At 36.1% G+C, this 17819-nt stretch overlaps 1 long non-coding RNA gene across 2 annotated transcripts in view; it reads left to right on the top strand.

Moving 5' to 3' along the window:
• The first annotated feature begins 525 nt into the window (after positions 1-525).
• The window catches only part of LOC106788396, a 48756-nt gene continuing 31462 nt past the window's right edge, over positions 526-17819 (top strand). For both annotated transcript variants that reach the window (XR_001381895.1, XR_001381894.1), the window contains exon 1: positions 526-612. This is a non-coding gene — a long non-coding RNA (uncharacterized LOC106788396). The remainder of the gene's footprint in view (positions 613-17819) is intronic.

The raw sequence follows: 17819 nt of genomic DNA, 5'->3' as shown, positions 1-17819 counted from the left end.
AACGTATCGACACTTTCTGTAGTATGCCGAGCACGAACTAACCAACCCAACGTATATACGAGTACGTATGTATGTAAAAATAAAAAAAAAATACACACACACACATAGGTAATATTTGTATTTATAGATACGTATATGAAGTTATACTAGTTAGTATAAACCAGTCTATGAGTAGCTTCGCACCTTGTATATCTCTTCGTGTCCCTCTAACTCCTGTCAATTCGTTTATATTCCTGTCCAAGCAAGACAACTTCGATAATATTCTTTTTCATTCTCAATATTGTCTAGTCTCGATAACTTTAAAGTGTTTTTTGCAAATCTACAATTTGGATCGTTGCGTGTTATTTTACTTTTCTTTTCTTCTTCTTCTTCTTCTTCTTCATCATCCATCCACCCCCGCGTTTCTAATCGTTACGGTTTTTCGTTTGTATTTATAGACACATCATATATCCATAATACATTTTATATCTACAAATATATAACAAAAGTATATTTCGATATACATATATATATATACTTTACCATATTATTGTTTGTTTGTTTCAGGTCTGAAAGTGATCGAAAAATGTTGAACCCAGAAACCGGTTGTTATTCGGAATCCGTGCGAGCATGGTGAGTAAACCTCTCTCTCTCTATTTTGGATTAGAATTAATGAAATACATGAGTTTATTCTGCTTTTTTTTTTCTTTTTTTTTTTTTCTTCATACTAACGATTTATAAAGATCATCTTTTTTAATACGTGTTCTAACAAGGCAGGAGAAATAGTTATAAAGAAAAAGAACAATATGGTGACAAGAAGAAAAAGAAGGAAACGAATAAACAAGTTGAGGATTAAATTGATTCGAGGATAATGTGATTTCACAAAGAAAAAAAAAAAGAAAAAAAAACAAAGATAACACGATCTTATCCTTTAATCGTAGGGTGAAATATTTCAAATCGCGTGACGTTTAATCCTCATCCTCATAGGTATCCTCATTAACGCGTAATCTTAATTAGGTACAAAACGGCAGCGCATGCATGCCGCCACCGACAAGGAGTAGTTGTTACGTGTACGTTCAACGTTTGTAGTAGAAGCAAGCTTGTACTTAGGTAGGACAACATATATGTAACATGGTTCTCTAATTCTGTACGACGTACGGTTCCGTTGCGTGTTAACAGCAGTAGCAAGCAACAGCAGCAGCATGCTGGTAGTAAAGGTATACTCTTAACACGATTCTACCTTTACGCACGGTTTCACGCTCGTGTCTTACACGGTTCGTTGAGCAAACGATTTTTCACCCCTTTTTTTTTTCTTTGCGTTATAATCGAAATAATTTTCGATCGATTGATTGGACGGACTCTCATATACATAAGTTAATTTGAACTTTTTTAACGCGTGTATTAAAAACTTTCGTTTAAATAGAAAATTATTTTATTTCATACTATTAACAAAAATTATTCTTATCATCAATATTCGATTGTTCAGAAAATTGAAGCTAATTTTTCAAGGAACGCGTACGAAGACAATATTACATATATATTTAAAATTAGAATTATTATTATTATTATTATTACAATATAATTGTATCGTTAAACAAATGTTATCACATAGAAATAATTTATAATAATGAATAACATTGTTTAAGGGTTTATAGGTCACATACCAAAAATGTGAATATATTTTTATGATCGTAATATTTACCCTTGTTTCACTTTTAAAAGGGCAGTTTTATTTGTCGTAGCATACTGTCGTCATGCTTGCAGCATGTTGTTCTCTCTCTCTCTCTCTTTCTTTCTTTCTTTCTTTCTTTCTTTCTCTTTATCTCCCTATTTTTTTTTATTCTTTCTTTCTGTCTCGTATCCAACGTTCGTCTTCTCTCTTTCTCTCCATCCTTTTTACTTTTCTCCTTTTTGTTGATCTCACCACCCGTAACGGCATCCTCTCACCTTCTCGTAATTTACGATCGTTTCTTGACCGTAACTCTTTTTTGCATAATTCTCAGCAGTGTGTCCCGAGCGGCGGGCACACTGCTTGCTTGCTTGCTTGCTTGCTTGCCGTCCCCTCAAACGAGTAATAGTATACCAAGCTTCTCGAGTATTTTTATCGTCTATACGACATCCGTGAAATTCGTAAAATACGAACGGTCATCTTCGCAGATCGATCGTCGTAATTGGTTCTAGTAATTTACTACTACTTTAGTAATAATAGTAATAGTAGTAGTAGTAGTAGTAGTAGTAATCGTCATCGGATGAAAGTTTAGAAAGAAAGATACGATGAAATCATTTTTATAACACCAACAGAGATCGTTTCTAATTTTCCTTCCCTTGAAATTTTTTTCTCGCGCAAAAGAATCTATCGCGAAAAAAAAAAAACGAAAGAAACTCATAGGAAAAGAAGTAAATACGTATTTGCGACGATTGCTATGACGATGATGACGAGGAAACGAAGAGGAACGATGGGGGATGGAACGGGGTAAGAAGGGGGGTAGGGGGGGAGGAGGAGGAGTAGTCACGCGCTTAGACGCACGATTATTTATTTTTAACGCGTCCCGTGCTTGCTCTTTCTCTCTCTCGTGCGCATACACACACACACACAGAGAAACGATTTATCTGCAATTGCGATTCCTTTTCTTAGGACATTAGGGAGGCGATCGCGAGACAGGAGACGCGGAGGGGAGCAGAGACGTAATGCGATTAAGGTCGTTATCAGATGTCGCTTCCACTTCTCGCGTGATGACGTCGACATTCGCGCTCGTTTGTCATCGCGTGACGTCGTCACGGGGGTTGCATGATTTACTTCCGTCTTTCCCCTTTTCGCACCCTCCTCCTTCTCCTACTCCTTCTTCTCCTTCTCCTTCTCCTCCTCGTCATTTCGTCCATTTCTTTTTCCGCTTTTCGCCCACCTCCTCCTCCTCCTCCTCCTCCTCCTTTTCCTCCTCCTTTTCCTCTTTATCTTTTTTAACTTCGTCATAGTAAACTCCTCTCAAAGAAATAGGAAACGTTAAGTTGAAGATATGTAAGAAGAAGTAACGAGAAAAAAATGATGTTATATATTTCGAGATATAACAAGATTTTATTCCTACCCTAATACCCCTCCCCATTCTTTCAGACACATTTGTATTTTTATTCTTTTTTTCGAAATATTTATTCGAATTTATTGGTCCTGGGTGTAACGTTATTAGTTAAGGATAGTTCGCGTGTTACACGAAGTATAAATGAACATCCGAAAATCATTTAATTCGCCCTTCCTACACTTCCGACACTTTTTCGATTCGGACGAGGACGCGTTAAAGAGTCCAACATGGGATCATCGTGTTGTCCTTGGTTCTCTTGTTAGTAAAGGGACAATGAATGGAAGAGAGAAAGAGAGAGAGAGAGATGTTCTATCATGGTCAGAATTCGTCGTAAAGAGGGTGTGGCTCCGAGATATAGCGATGATTAGAAGCTACACCACCCCCCTAAGTTCTCGTACGAGAGTTCGAGGGTGGATCCGGAAAATTCATGGAGTTACTTAGGATCTCCGTAGCTCAATCGTTTATCTTGCGACTATGGGCTCCGAGAAAAAGGGGAACAGGAAGAGAAAGATAGAAATAGAGAAAGAGAGAGAGAGAGAGAGAGAGAAAGAGAGTGAGAGGGAAAAGGAAGTCGTTATGTCGTCGAGAGGCCACACCGGGGTCGAGACGATAATCCTAATTAATAATTAATTACCACCGGAGACACTCCCGTACTTTTGTACCCTCCATTTCTCTCTCTCTCTCCCACTCTCTCTCTCTCTCTCTCTCTTTCTCTTACTCTTTTTTTTCTTCTGCCCCCTCTCGAACCGGAGAATAATGCTCGATTGAATTCTTCCTGCTACGGACAGTAAGTTATCCTAATGTATTTTAATTAAATAAGATCCTATAGAAATTTGATTGAGATTATTTTTGTTTGAATTTCTTATTTTTAAATATTAATAAATTAATATTAATTTAATACAGTTTCCTTGATCCAATTTGAAGATTACGATAACTACGAGAAAACAATTGGAAGGAAGGTTTGACGATTATTTCTCATTGTTGATCGATTATGTTTTTTTTGCTTTCTTTTCGTGTTATTAATAAAAACAACAATGTGACAGTTAACGCGTCATTTATCTATATGCATCGAACATCTAATCAGTTTAAAGTTATGCGTTCAGGCGTGACGACGCGAGTTTGTGACGTTTATAAAATATTATTTAACGATAATCTTTTTTCGCATGAATTGTTGTTGTTTTTTGTTATTTTCAATCATTGGCGCGATAACACGTTCATTTACCTTTATTCGATTCTCTGACGGGATTGGTTTCCTTCTCATCGAACTAATGTCGAACGTGGACGTATAGTTTTAATCTACGCCAATGTTCGCCGAAATAAAATGCTTTTTACGATCATCTCTCTCTCTCTCCCTCTCTCTCTCTCTCTTTCAATCTGTTTCTCTTTTTAACTCTCTTCTTTTCAGTATAAGCGTTCACCGAGCAGTAAATTTCATCGAACGTAAACGCAGTAAAAGCTAGCACGGTGGTGGTGATGGTTGGTTGGTTGGTTGGTAGGTAGGTTGGTTGGTTGGTGGTGGTCGAGATTCGAGATCGAAATAAATAACCATTTGGACTTTTCCAAACGTCGTCGTCGTCGATGAGAGAGAAAACTAGCTCATGTATCTTATAAAACGTTTGCAAAGGAAAATGTGTGTGTGTTTTAAAAAAAAAAAACCAAAATAAAATAAAATAAAATAATGAAAATACAAAAATACAGTAGTAGTGGTATACGCGAGAGAGAAAACACACGAGGTAGAGAAATCGCTCGAGTTTTACGAGATTTCATAGTGAAAGAGAATGAGAGAGCTAGAAAAAGAGAAAGATAGATAGATAGATAGATAGAGAGAGAGGAATATACGAAGAAGATACGAGAGTCAACGACATTGCTTGAGAAAAAGAGATAAAGATAGTAAGATAGATAGAATGAGAAGATACTCTTTCTCTTTCTTTCTCTTTCTTTTTCTTTTCGCTTCAGGAGCCTCAACCAACTCGAGATTTTTCTTTCGTACGGTTCTTTCTCTCTCTCGGAAAGTTGTACGCGTGCGTCGGTAGTACATGGCGGAGTCTCGAACCCCCCAGGAGCACCCCAGTTTGTCAAGTCGACCCTTCGGTGTCGCTTACAAGACGGCAAATTTGTCTCAGATAAGCAAAACAAACACATCGCGGTTGGATGAGCCGCCTCCATTCGTCCTCCTCGTCGTATTCGTTTTCGTCGTCTACGTCCTCGTTCTCCTTTTTATTTTATTTTATTTTTTTTCTCTCTTCTTTCTACTTTTTCCCTTTGTATTTTCTTCCTCTCTTTTATTTCGTTCCCATCTTCTTCTATTTCTTGTACGTTTATACTACCTTGCTGGCTACTTGCCGTGTTCCGCTTCGTTCCATCTTCTAAATCTTTTTCTTATTCTTTCTCTTTCTTATTCTTCATCTTGTTCTTTACATTCGTTTACTTTTAAAACACACAACGTTTAGCGTCACGACGCGGTATCACGCGTCCCATGACATTTTTTTGTTTGTCTTTTTTCATTCTATACTTTTTCACGATATTTTAATGAACGATCAATCATTAATTACTTCGAAGTTTTATATATTCGTAGAAGAAAAACAAATTCGTTCTCTTATTATATTATTTAAAGTATTATAATGGTGAATATTTAAAAGTGTGAAAAATTCGACGTTTACGTATTAGACGTATGTGATCTACGAGAACAACTCTGGTAGGATTCTGAATTATGGATCGATTCGGCGAATTCTCTGTTTCAAACCATTTTCTCGCATTTCGGTCGCTCGAGGGATTTGCATATATTAGATTTTATCCTTCTGAGAACGTCCGTCTTTCAGATGCGCGCGTATTTATGAGTATCCCCCATATAATGGGTCCCGAATTCCAAATGGAATCCCGGTGGCAACTTCATTATAGTCGGTTCGACCGATTTAGAAGAGACTTATCGTCGAAAGACACTACTATTTACCTAGAATAACATGTTTTAAAACATCCTATTTTCGTTCAATTAGATGATCATGATAAAAACTATAATTATTCGTCATTACGTATGTAAATTGGTATTGGTTAAGTTTATTTTTTTTTAAAATTATTGGTTAGAATTTGACGTAAGCGCGTGTTTCTTGTATATGTATTTATGCGAAGTATTTGACAGTTGACAGGAATTCTTTGTCGCGTTAGATGTGTATCGAATTTTAATGAAAAAATCACTTTCCATTCTCAGGTATCATATTCTTTTATCATGAAAATTCGTCACAGTAGATAAAGAAATAAATACTAGCTTCCGAAGTTCTCTTGGGGGTATCGTACATATCCACCCATGGTCGTTCCGTGAAATCCCTTTTTAACGGCAAACGAGAGTTTAATGCACTTTTTAAAGAGCTCAACTTACGATCCACGACGAATTAGATCGGGCAATCGAGAAAGGATTACGAATCATCAACGCGATAACGCATGGAATAAAAAAGGGAGAGGAAATAAACACGTACACACACACGCATACGTACGTATGTAGTTTTCATATACGTTCATATATATTTTTTTAACGTACTCCAATGCAAAGTTTACGTACCTAGGTACACTGTGTATGTACACATACACATTTGAAATGCAGGAGCAAATTCGTTTCGGTAAAGGCACGCAGGGTTGGTTGGTTGGTTGGTTGGTTGGTTGGCTGGAGTTCGCTCATCGCACCCTGAAAATCGTAAGGGCAGCTGCGCGAAAAGAGAAATCTCAGAGACCTCCAGCTGCACTTTTCGATTCTACGAGGGTGACTAGTCATCGAGTAAGAGCGAGAGAGTTAATACTTGTCAGAGAGAACGAGATAAAGAGACTGGAAAAGAAGAAGGGGAAGAGATTCGACGAAAATCATTTTGCACGTGTCAAACGGATGTCGATCGAGGAGAGTTCACTTAGATTCGATACGGTTTTCTTCGAGTCGCGAAACTAATCGCAAGGCTGAAACGATTCGCGAGCTATCGTCCTTTATTCCTTTTGCAAACAAAAAATATAGTATACCCTTAAAAGAAACAACAACAACAAAAATGAAAACACGTAAATACATTTTTTTTTTAACACGATCGTTATTATTTAATTAAATATCGTTAAAACACGTTCGTTATTAATTTCTTTTTAATTATCTTTTTATTTTTTTCAATTTCACTAGACAAATCTATCAAATGTACTGTTTCGTTATTTTATTTATCTTACGCAAAAAAAAAAAAAAAAGAAAAAAAATAAATATTGTTAGAACGTTGAATCTCGTTAACCTACGATATAATTTTTAATTGTTGTTTGTCAAACAAACAACATAAGTACATATATCAGGTAGATTTGCGGACTTTGTATAACAGTTGATTAATTATTGAATTAGAGAGTACGATACGTTTAATTATTTATACGATTGTTAATGATAGGTATTGAAAGATCACATACGTACGCCTACCATGTTGTTATTTTTCTATTAACGAATTCAGTTTTAACACGAGACTCTTGTGAAAGAATATTAGAGAGAAAAAGAGAGAGTCGACACACGCGTCATTGCGAGTACAAAAGGATAGTGGGGGTACTTTTAAGAGAAACCGTTCTCTCTTTCGATATATATATATATATATATGTACGTATGTATGTACATTGTACATATATAGAAAATCAACGAAAGCAGAATAGACGGGAGCATGCACGTGGTGCGTACACGTCGAGGAACCAGCCCTCCGGGGGTTTTGTCGAGGGGTAAACATCGTGTAACCACCACCGGGGAAACACGCAGGGGGTGAGTTGCGATTGTGCTCGGCCGAGGTTCTCGCATACGAATCCATAAATATTTTATTGGCTCGTCATTCGATTTTATTGCGGCAGGTAATCGAATGACACGCCGGATTACGCCCACGGTATTTCTATTTATTTCGAAAGAAATGCTCGATTTATAACGCATTCTAGTCGACACCAAACGTACGCGTTGGCGATTGAAAATTAAAAATTCCAAGTTAATTAGAGAGAAAACCGTTTATATACGTATATTATATATATTATTGTCTATAATTCGTATAATTGATTATTTTTTGAGATCGAATAGAAATGGTTCTTATAAAAATAAACATTTATTTATTTACATATATCTCATAAAAAAAGTTATCTAAAACATTCAAATTAAATAATTAAACGAAAGAAAAGTAATAGATAATACATATATATATATATATAATAATATTGTATATAAAATATATGATAGAAAATCGAGATGATTTAGAAAACATATTAAGCTAGCTACAAGCGTAGTCTTTCTTTCCCTTCGTTCATCTCGCTTAATTAAACCGAGGCACTTAGTAGCAGTGAATGGTTCTTGATTGGCAAAGAGGTACCTACCTACCTACCTACCTACCTACCTACCTTACCTACCTTACCTACCTACCTACCTACCTACCTACCAAAGGACGAGCTCTCGTAAGTTGGCGAACAGGATACGCGTACGACGACTTCAGCTCGAGCCGAGTCGATGGCAGGACGAGTCGGCCACTCAGTCAACATCATGCGAATGCTGAGTTATGTCGAGGGTCCGGCTTCTTTTAAACTCGCCAATAAATCGGCCGTTCTTCCTTCAAGATGCGGTTCCTCTCTCTCTCTTTTTCTCTTTCTCTTTCTCTTACTCTTTATCTTTCTTTTACTCTTTCTAGCTAGGTCTTTTCTTTCTTTTGCTTCTTCTTTCTTCTTCTTATTCATCCACACACATCCCCCTCTCGCTTCCTAATTTTTATATTTTTTTTTTTTTTTCTTCCATGGACCTATCCCGTCGACCACCACCCTGAAGCACGTACTTTTTCGTCTTCTTCTTCTTCTTCTTCTTCTTCATCGTCTTCAGGTAGCACAAAATTCATTGCATCCTTTTTCCTCTTCTACCTGCGAATGCGCTCGACCGAGGTGCGAAAATATCGACTCGTTTGGCCGATGACTCGACGGCTTCTCTTTCTTCTTCTTCTTCTTATATTTTACATCTCTCTCTCTCTCTTTCTCTCTCTTTCTTCATCCTTCCGTTACTCTTATTTTCTCTTTCTCTTTCTCGTAATATTTCTTCTCAAGATCGATCGTACTAACGGTACGATGTTAAGCGGTAGAAATGAAAAAAAAAAAAAGAAGAAGGAATAAGAGAAGAGACCAGGAGCCTCAGACGAGGTAATTATTCAGCTTCGTTTCAGCTTCATTCCAAATCGTTATGGAATATAACGAAGGACAAGGACGAAAATATCTATCTAACGCGTTACCAATCCTACTTTTTTCTATTTTTCTTTTTTTTTTGTTATCTTTTTTTGTTTCCTTCTTTTTCCCCGCCCCCATTCAAAAGTTGACGATCGATAGCGCACAAATGCACGCACGTTGTAGCTTAAATTCGTCCGGCCGTCATTAATCAACGTAATGCACGCGACAGCCGATATAGGCATCTACGTTATCGACGTTTACTATCTCCGATGCTTTGATTTACATTTAGTCGGTTAAATCTTCATTCGAACGTATCGATCACATGACGATACGATAGCAGTCTCGCCCCCCCCTCAGTATAACGCGAGATCTGCCAATGTGTGTTTTTTCTATTTTCTATCTTTTTTTTTTGTTCCCCTAATCGATTGTTATTCTGTTTTCCCTTTTTTAATTACTATTGGTAGTAATTAATCAATATATAAATCAACTCTCGTGATTTCTGTATTACGTTTAATAATGTATATACCTTATTTATTATGCGCATCAACGTGATCGTTTTATTTTTCCTCCAATGAGAGTTACTATTATTCCAAGGTCAGTTTGAAGTAGAAGAAGAAGAAGAAAATGTTTTTTTGTCATTTTTTTTGTTAAAGGTCCATCGTCCCATACGAGGTTCTCCAACGTGTAATATATTTTTTTTTTCTTCTACGGTCTAAAAACGTTCAGCAACAAAAAAAAAAGCAGAAAAAGAAAAAAAAAAACAAGAAAAAAAAGCAGAAAACGTATCTGGAATGCACGAGAGGTTTATGTGCGGCAGTAAATTTTTTCTACCTTTTTATTGCTTTTTTTTATATATATATATATATATATTAGAAAAAATAAATAAGAGAAAACCTCTCGGTATGGGGTTGAAAGTATAGAATAATTTTGTTGCTTTAGTCGTTTTAGACGACGAATCGATGAAAATACTTTCACCTTAACGCATGCATTATATATATACATATATTTACTTTAGTTTTTCTTCTTGTTTTTTTTTTCTTTTCAAGAAATAAAAAAATAAATAAAAATCATCAGAAGAGATTAGCAAAAAAAAAAAACATGTAGGAAGAACTTTGATCAACGAACGGTTTTCGATCGTGTGACTCGTCGAATTTAACTAGTTTGATTAGAAGAGAGCAGCATGACGCAGTAATTAGAGTTCCCGTGGGGGCAATGCATAATCTCGTAGTGGTATCTTGGTAACTGACCGAGACTGCAATCTCTCTCTCTCTCTCTCTCAGAATAGAGAGAATGCATAGAATAGCATTGGCAAACCAGCCGAGAAACGCGCAATGCATCACGAGGAGGATCGGTGCGTATCGAGAGGTGGAATCTTGGCGTGGCATCGGCACCACCGATTAATAATTACGGCATTGTCGCGCCCTCTCGGTAAACTCGCTTTAATCAATGTCATCGGGCCAATTTCCGATTACCGCTAGCTTCCATCTCACCCCTTGGTCCCCCTTGACCCCCTTGGCCCCATCCTAACGGCTCCTCTCCCCCTCCTCCCACCCCCCGTCTACTACCACCCTTTTCCTACTATCACGGCCTTCTATCCAGGAAATTGCACGAGTGGTACTGCCGCCGGTGACCGAAACGCAACCGGAAGTCGCGATTTATCGGCCGGTTATCGATTATCTAATGTAAGGCTTAACACTGTGAAAGTGTCCTTCGAGAATCCAAATTGTCCGTTCTAATTTCGATATGACTTAGTTAGGGAATTCATTTTCGGTTTAATTATTATCGTTCATGTTCTCATTGCATATACGATGAATCGTTTTTTTGTTATATGTTTCTTTTTTTTTTTTTTCTTTTTTTATTTGAACTATCTGTGGATTGTAAATTTGTAGATGAATAAAAAGATACTCGATTTTATTGGAATATTATTTGGAATAAAAAAAGAAAAAAGAAAACAAGGAGTCTCGTTTTTTCGTCGTAGTAAGATTAATATATCCCGACGTATCGTAAAACTTGGTATCGTAAATTCTACGTAGTCATCAGGTCAAACTAAGGTGCGAAAACATTTCACGGGGTTTTGCACGGTAAATTCGAACGAAGTCTCGTTTACCAACCGGCAATTTTTCAAAGCGTTTCCAAGGTGCTTGTTGACTTGCACAATATCTCAAAGACAAAGAAAAATATATTTCGTTGTTTCGAACACAGCCGAACGTATTTTAATCGTTTAACTCATGCGGAGATTTTCCGACCTTTTGCCAAATTAAAATGAGATAAATCGTTATTTTTCTCTTTTTTTTTTTTTTTTTAATTATCTAACCGTAACGAATTACCGGGAAACCGTATAAGATTCCTTTAGTCGGTTATATTTGTCGGAATCGTTCGACATTAATAACATTTTTCACGAGTGTAAAGGAAAACTATCGATGGATATTTTTTGTAACTACCTGCCAAGGTAGGGTAGCTAAAACTTTTCAAGAAAACGTTAGACCTGAAGACTTACTTTTCCCTAAGGGTTACGATGTATCTAAGGATAAGAATTTATCTTTCGAAATAATCTCTATCCGTCGCATCATTTCCTTACCTAATTTTTTCTTCTTCTTCTTCTTCTTTGATGTCCTTTTAGGTTTTTTTTACAGGTAGCACCTAAGCCGATTAGACGCGCCACGTTGAGTTCAGGACGATTCTTCGAGAAACTTAACCCTTGTTTCACGCAGGTGAACACGAGTGATCTTACTTTTGACGAAGTTTATGAAAAAGAGAGAGAGAGAAAAAAAAAAGGATGTGTTAATACTTAACTATCGCGATCGTGTAACATTCGGCGACGACAGTCGCGGATTAAAAGTATCTTTCCTTCTCGTATCTATGTGTCTGTTCTTCATTCGTCAGAATAGTTTCGAATCGTGTAAGATCTTAATACCGTTTAACGCTTCGCTTCGATTCGTTCAGATTTATCCGTTCCTATTGAAACCTGACCGAGACTTATCTCTGTTGGGACATTTACTACAATTTAAGACTATTAGACAAGATATTATGTTTGAAATACTATAGGATTTAACGAGGAGTTAATAATTTCTTCTTTTTTTTTTTAAGCTACTTTATGTCCCTTCTTTTTTTGATTTGATTTCTTTCCTTTTCTTTTCTTTTTATTTGTGAAAGTGTTGTTGATCTGTTAGGTCGAACTGGTTTCCATTTGAAAATGGTTTATCCCCGCGGATGATCGAGACGATTTCTTTGCACTTTCAGCGGGGTTAACAAGTTATTGTTGTTTCTTTTCAACCCGTTGTGTAGGTTGATATCACGATAAAGAATATAATAAAAAAAAAGACAAAAAGGAAAAAGAGAAAGAGAATAAGAATGAAAGAAACGACGCGGCTCTCAATCGCAGACGATTTAAAGCCGTCATTGACCCCTTCTACGACCTAACAGTTCGTCCCGCAAATGAAAACTTTCACCACCTTCTTCTTCTTCTTCTTCTTCTTCCTTCTTATTCCTTAGCAAAGTTTAAAACCAACGAATAGATTCAGTGGTAAAAGTTTAAACGTCTAACTAAAACCGTTCGCGAATTTCTTCCTCCTCATTTCTTGCGGTTAGGTGAACGATCGTCTTCTTAGAACGCGAACATTTGCAAATAGCTGTCGAGGTATCGGTTACTATGGTGGACGATTGCAAAAATCTTTATGCTTGTCTTTCTAAGAAAAAAGAAAAAAAAAAAAGAGAGAGAAAAAAAAAACGAACGTATTGTCATACAAAATAAAATATTATATTATATTTTTCTTTTTTGATCACAGTTTAAAATATTTAGGAAAAAATACATATTATTATTATTATTATTATTATTATTATTATTATTATTATTACAGTCTTTTTACTTGGATAGGAATTTATAAAAAAAAAAAAATACGATTTATTTTTCTTAATTATTTAAATTTAACATAATTTTTCTTGTGAATATATTTTAACATGTTCGATATTTGACAAGCTTCAAACTGTTCCATGTCTAACTTATATAAATCACTCGAACTTTGACAAATTTACGAGTCCTTGGAGACTCCTAATTCTTGATGGTCCTTCCTAGGACCATCCCTGTCGAGTGAACCTTTTTACTTTCCTTCATCCCTTTTGTTCGTGACTACAATGATCTGCCGACCGTAGTTTTCCGAAACCCTGACGTCCGGGGCTACGCTAGGTGTAATTTTAACGAAAATACACAAAAAAAAGAAAAAAAAATGAAAAGAAATACAGTGAGAGGTCCACATGATAAATTTAGCAGGTATCCATTTTTTTTTCTTTTCTAATTCTTATTCTCGTGACACTTCGTCGAGACGTCCTGGGGTTTTAATTAAATATGACTATTTACAACTTGAATTTTCTAATCCTTGAAAAATCAAAAATAATAAATGATTCCTTCTCTAACATCTATCGTTGTGATGATAAATCGAACGTTCATTTTCACGTTACATCTTTATCCACACCACAGGAATCTCATAAAATTAGTGACAGTGTCTTATTTCTGTTAAATTGGTGTCAACGTTTAGGAAAACGAATCATAGAGAAATACAAATGTAAAGGATATTTCTGGGAAAAAAAAAAAAAACAAAGAAATTTCAGTGAAAGACGAAACTAGTTAACGAAAGAGAATAATATTTCCTCTCTACTTAACAAATTTTCCAATACTTTCTCCTATTAACTTGTTTTTTCTTTTAAAGTGTGATATCCCAATTATCATGGAAATTTTACACGTTCTTGTCAAAGCATTGGGGAAGAGAAAAAAAAGGAAAACTTTTCTTCGTTTCATTCTTGGAAAAGATTATCTCTTTTTTACGTAGGGAAAAAATCGCTGGATATTCAACTTATACTATAGGTATTCTTAATTATTTGTGATTAACGTTAAAAAAAAAAAGTAAAAAAATAAAAAGAGAGAGAGAGAGAGAGAGAGAGAGAGAGAGAGGAAAAGGAGATTGTATTTTCCTATTTTCGACATTTCGATATTTGAATGTTCTCCCTATGGGGAACGAAGAGATTAGTTTCACGGCTCGTTATCGTGAAAATAATTCGAGAGAAAAGTCCATGAAATAGGAATCCATTCGGATTGCCTGGTGAAAATGATTTTCGAGTAAATCCTTCAAAGGGATACCCGAAAGCCGATGGAAGAGAGGAGTCAGTCGATAGATAGCGAACGACCGATATCGTATCCGTGCGTAAAACGAAATTTCCAATGGAAAATGCTAGCGGAGCAGAACCAACCGGTGCAGAGAACGAAACTGAACACGACTACGACACAATGTCACTACCACCGGATGTTGTTGGCTAACGAATCTTCGTCAATCGATTTTACTCGATTTTTGATCCGGTTTACGCGAATGGATCTCCTCCCCCCTCCCCCCTGTACGTTTTCAGTTTTTTTTTTCCTCTTCTTCTTCTTCTTTTTTTTTTGTCACTGGTCGAAAAGGTGTAAATCTTTCTTTTTTTTTTTTTTTTTTACTTTATATAATATCATCTTCCTTTTTCGTATTGGATTTTTCTCTGCGTTCCTTTTCTGTGTGTTTCCTTTGCAAATTTTTATATTTACTTTTTCTATCGATTAGTCTTTCTTTATCAAAGATAGTCGGGGGAGTGGTCGTTGTAATGGTTTATTATTTTCTTTTTTTTTTTGTAGCCCCTACCATCGACGTTAATGAAAATATTTTTTTTCTTTACGTCTGGCACGAACTGGAAATGGTTTAAACAACGTCGGGAGTAACAACGGATCGATAACAACGGGTCCATCTCCGACTGTCTGAAACTTTTATCTCGAGAGTTTCAGGATAGAGTTTCTCCGACGAAGAGTTATCCGACGAGAAAATAGCAAAGTCTCCAGACAACACCTCTGCGATATATCAAACTTTTGACGATCGATGGATGGATGGATGGATGGATGAATGAATGAATGAATGAATGAATGAATGAATGATATACATACGTCGTTGGTTTCGTGGAATTTCCCGTGGAAATTCATCGTAAATTGGGTTGCAGGTATAGATGGTAAAAACGATAGAAACGAGAAAACAAAACGAGAGAAGAAGAAGAAGAAGAAAAATAAAAAAAAAAAAATAACCCAAAATTTGGTTATTCCCCTAGCTAAATCGAATAAAAATGTTACTTCTTTTTTCTTTTTCCTATTTTTTTCGTTTTGTTCGTTCGTTTTTCGTATTCTCGATCAGAGTCATGAAATACAAAAGTTCCCTTTCGCAAACATCCCCCGACCATTCGATTTTCAAATTCGTTTACAGATACGAACGCTAACCAATGACAGCGTTATCTCGGAAATATTTCGCGTTTCGAAAGTTCTATATTTCCTATCGCTCTCTCTCTTTCTCTCTTTCTCTCGTAACTTTCATTTTGACCGTAAAAATGGTCTACTCGGAAACGCGTTCGGATTTTATCGTTCGATGTGAAAATACGTCCGAGTATATTGTCGGATATATCGGGGGGTTTTTTTTTTCCTTCTTTTTTTTTCTCCCCCACCCCCAACGACTCAACAATATTTCAAAGCAAACTCTATAACTTCCGATCATCCGATAATGCTCGATCACTTTTATTAATTTCTTTTTTTTTTTCTTTTTTTCGCGTTCACATATATAAATATATAAATTCAGAGTTTGAATTATTTTGTGGGGAAAAAAAATCAAAGCACTCGTTTGTAAATGTAACTCGATAGCCTTCGATAGTATTACCGTTTTAATTAGGCTAGTCGTTTCCGAAGGAAATGAGTTTGTGTCCGGATACGAGAGTGAACGATAAAATACGTACCAACACGGTTTTCCGGAATGCAAGCTGACGCGGTAGCCCGTGTCGAGACGCGCGTTTACACGGCAGGAGGGGGACCACCTGACACCGTGTGTCGGCCCTACGTAACACGAGTTGCATCGGGGTAAGGCGGGGGTGCTTTAGTGAGAGGCACACGCGAACCTTGGGGAAGGGAAGGGAAGGGAGGAAGAAGGGGCCGTGTGTGTGTCCCTACTCCCACCCCCGTCTTTATCTGTGCTCTTACAAAACACATTGATATATTACTATAATATTTTCCTATTATACCATTCTTATTTCTCTCTTTTGGAAAAAATAATCTTCCGATAAGAAAATCTATAGGAAATTTGTTGCTTTTGTGTATAAATTATTATAATGTGCACTATATAATAATATTACATATTTCGGATAGAAAATAATTATCTACATATTTATTAGTGTGCAAATAATATAATATATATCAATGAAATATGAAATAAAATTTCGTATAACATTGTGTGTTTAAATTATTTCTAAATTGTGAACAAACTTTTGTCTCGAGACACACACACAACGTATAATTTAAATAGATTTTTCTTAGGAAATAAATAAATAAATAAATAAAGAAAGAAATAAAGTTTTGTTTGTCACGACACACACAGTGACTACTTCCTAGGAAACATTAGAAAGCAAGCAAGGGTTAAGCGATCCTCTGTCGTTGTATTAGCTTAAGTCTCTCTCTCTCTCTCTCTTTTTCTAGTTACCGTACTGCAAGCAAACGGTCGGTCGGGTTCCTTATCGTTTTACATCGCGTTGTTAAGAAGAGAAGGAAATAATCGTGCACGTGCGTGGCTTTTCGCGAGACTTTAACAGGCAAATGCTGCTGCTGCTGGAAAGGGGACGACGACGCGCGCGTTCACGAAACGAAAGTTTCCGAGAAGAAGTTTGTAATGGGATAGCCGTGCCACTTGCAAAAGCCACGGAATGCGAGCGATAACAGTGCACTTAAATAAATTCTTTACAATTCTTTTCTCGAGTTTTACTACGAGAAAACGGTTTTTTTTTTCCTTTTTTCTTTTTCCTTTTCTTTTTTTTTTTTCTACAAATTTTCTTGCCGAACAATTAACTTATTTCAACTTATTTTCGATTTTTTCTTAACGCTTATACATTCAACCGCGTACGGGTTTTTGGTTGTTTATAATTCTTTTTTTTTTTATATATATATTTTTTTTTACAAGAGAAAAAGAAAATAGGAAAATTGTAACACATTGATTTATTCGCTTAGTCATCCATCGCAGTTTTCCAACACAACCCGTATATAATTTGGATATTTTTTATTCTAACAAATAGTTGAAACCTTTTCACGTGGAAATCACATGTTGTTTAACACGAATCCGGTCAAAGGATGGTAAAAATCTGGCATTAGGATTTTCGTTTCTTACAATAGAAAGGAATCTTCTTCCTAGGAACTAAGAGAACCGAGATTTGCCATATTGTTGATCTCTCTTTGCCAATATGCCGCACAGATGTGTTAAATATGTTAAAGCATGTTTTTCAGAATGTTCAAAATCTAGTCTGGTCATGACAAATGACAGTCTGCACTATCGTCGTCTAGGATAGATAAACATGTGTTTATGAAGTATGAAAAAAAAGAAAAAATAGTAGATATATGTCGTTACCATTTTCGAAACCCATAAGAGAAAGAAGCCACACGTGGGTTGTTATTTTAGGTTTTACCTTATTATCCTCAATTGTCATCCCGTCTTTAATAATTAATTAGTTCTCTAAAATACATTGATATATATAACACACGTACACACATATATATTTACG

The sequence above is a fragment of the Polistes canadensis genome, unplaced genomic scaffold (assembly GCF_001313835.1).
Source record: "Polistes canadensis isolate GaletaPanama2010 unplaced genomic scaffold, ASM131383v1 scaffold_138, whole genome shotgun sequence".
NCBI classification, from domain to species: domain Eukaryota; kingdom Metazoa; phylum Arthropoda; class Insecta; order Hymenoptera; family Vespidae; genus Polistes; species Polistes canadensis.
This window is presented reverse-complemented; position numbering and strand designations above follow the sequence as displayed.